This window comes from Octopus bimaculoides, chromosome 14 (assembly GCF_046866305.1).
Source record: "Octopus bimaculoides isolate indiv1 chromosome 14, ASM4686630v1, whole genome shotgun sequence".
Taxonomy (NCBI): Eukaryota; Metazoa; Mollusca; class Cephalopoda; order Octopoda; family Octopodidae; genus Octopus; species Octopus bimaculoides.
The window spans coordinates 2,092,809-2,095,308 of NC_142941.1; the positions used below are offsets into that span (position 1 = coordinate 2,092,809).

General features: G+C 35.9%; 1 protein-coding gene across 1 annotated transcript in view; it reads right to left on the reverse strand.

The window, feature by feature from the left end:
• LOC106873952 (protocadherin beta-15) overlaps positions 1-2,500 on the reverse strand; it is a 37,070-nt gene that overhangs the window by 1,152 nt on the left and 33,418 nt on the right. The window lies entirely within an intron of this gene.

Sequence of the window (2,500 nt, forward strand, 5' to 3'; positions counted from 1 at the left end):
TATTTATTTTTATTATTAATCTGCAGAAGTTTGTACTGTTCTAAACTTTACTGTGGTCTAATGTAGTATTGCTTAATATAGGTCTCTGGCTCTGTGGTTAGAATACTCAGCTCAAGATCATAAGGTTATGAGTTCAATCCCTGGTGTGTGTTATGTCTTTGAGCAAAGCACTTTATTTCTCATTGTTCCAGTTCACTCAGCTGGCAAAAATGAGCTGTACCTGTAACTCAGGTCACGTATCATGCTGAATCTTCCTGAGAACTATGTAATGGGTTCATGTGTCTGTGGAGTGCTCAGCCACTTGCACGTTCATTTCATGAGCAAGCTGTTCTGTTGACTGGATCAACTGGAATGCAGATCATAATAACCAAAGGTGTGCCAGGTAGAATATGGTACCGTTTAGTGTTTGCACCAGTAGCATCGTATAATCGAATATTGTAATGTCACTAACATAACCAAATCCAACGAGTGACACCAGCCAAAGAGAAAGGAGTTCTGGTGCAACTTTGGCACATTTTTGATTCTGGCAGAGATTAAAGAAATCCCCAATAAAAATTCCTGAAATATCACTACATGTCAATATAACATTTGGCCAGGCTGTGGTACTTTTCCAGAGCCATGTCATTTATAAAGCTACATATATATTAGCCATTATTGAGGCTAAAGTTGACCCCATAGCTATACCTGACAGGTGCAACTTCAGATGAATGCTTTTTAGCCATAACTCAATTCTGAAATGAGGGAAAGGCAGTCCAACAATGACAATCCCATCGCTTTCTTTTAAAGCACACTATTCTCAGACTACATTATTCTGTGTCATTCCTTTAAGGACATTACATCATGATCTGAGGTAGATTTCACTGCTATTTCTAGCTGGCCATGTTATTTGATAAGAGCTGCTTCAGTTATGTAAGAAGTAGAAGGCTTTACAATGGACACTGTCTTCTCCAAGGAGGGGAAAAAAAGAAAACTACAATTATTGGCATTTGAACTCAGAAACTCTGTAAACATGTTGGTGGAAGTAATTAATGTTTATTGTCCTGGCCAGCTACAGCAATAACGACAATGGTGATGGTCTTAATGATGATGATGATAATGATGATGATGACAACGATAAGAATGATTGTGGGGATGATGATGACATTAGTAATTACAACAATAAAGGAGAAATGAGTGAAAGAAAGAGAGAGAGAGAGAGAGAGAGAGAGAGAGAGAGCAATAAAAATGAGAGAGACAAGAGTTAGAGGCAGAAAGGGGGAAAGAGACAAGTGAGAGGTAGAGAGTGGGGAGGGAGAGACACTAGCAGTGGTTTTGAAGTGATCTAATGAGAGTGAAAGGTATGAATGAGTTGACTTGATTAAGATATTTGAGTGACAAGGAACATTGATGACATATTGACTGACATCGACCGAGGAAGATGGCTGCCATGGTAGGTTGGGGGAGGGTGTGAAAAATTTGAGAGAAGTGGGAGGAGAGAAGAGATGAGGAGGGTGCTAGAGATTTTAAGATAAAGACATTCAGTAAGGAGTCTTTGTGTGGTCTTTCAACCTGCTAAAACTAGCAGCAAAATCTACCTCACATCACACACCACATAAAAAATCTGTCTGAAATTCTATTTGACAATGTAATCCATTATATATTATAACACACAGCCTGGTCCAGGAATTGGACTCACTACCTCTTGATTGTAAGCCTAATGCTTTAACCACTGAGCCATGTGTCTTCTTGGAAGCATAATAATATATTGAATTATCATTCAGTTGCACAAATGGTTTTTTTGTAAAAACAGCAAGTATTCATTATAGAATTTTAAAGTTACCTACATACATCCCTTTATATTTTTGTAACATCATTAATTTTTTTTATTTATATTTACATATTTTGAAATCAATAACTGATTGTGTGAAAGTATTTATAGCTAATGATTCAGATTCTAATGATGATATCATCCTTACTGTGAATCATTTTAAATAAAGATACAATCAACATAAATATACTTACAGAAATCTTTAAACAGCTCTCACCAAAAATTGTCATTGAGATATTAGAATGTTAGAAAGTATAAAAACATTGAGGAAATATTCAGACATACCAAATATTATATTTAGGGTAAAAATGGGTGTCTTCCATGTATTCCAGAAAATAAAAATGAATAGATTGTCCCACAGCAATTCTATTGCAAATATTCTTGTGGGCTACATAAATTCAAATTTTTTGCTGAAATATATTTAAATACCTAATGGCCAAATGCTAAACACCTTCATTTCATAATATCAAAGCTGCTCTAAGGTAATATACTTAGCACACCTGGCAAAATTATTAGTGGCATTTCGTCCATATTTATGTTCTGAGTTCAAATTCTGCCACGGTCAACTATGTGTTTCATCCTTTTGGGGTCATTAAAATAAGTACCATTCATGTACTGGGGTTGATGCAATTGATTTAACCCCTCCTCTGAAATTGCTGGCCTTGTGCCAAAATTTGAAACCAATATTAAAGC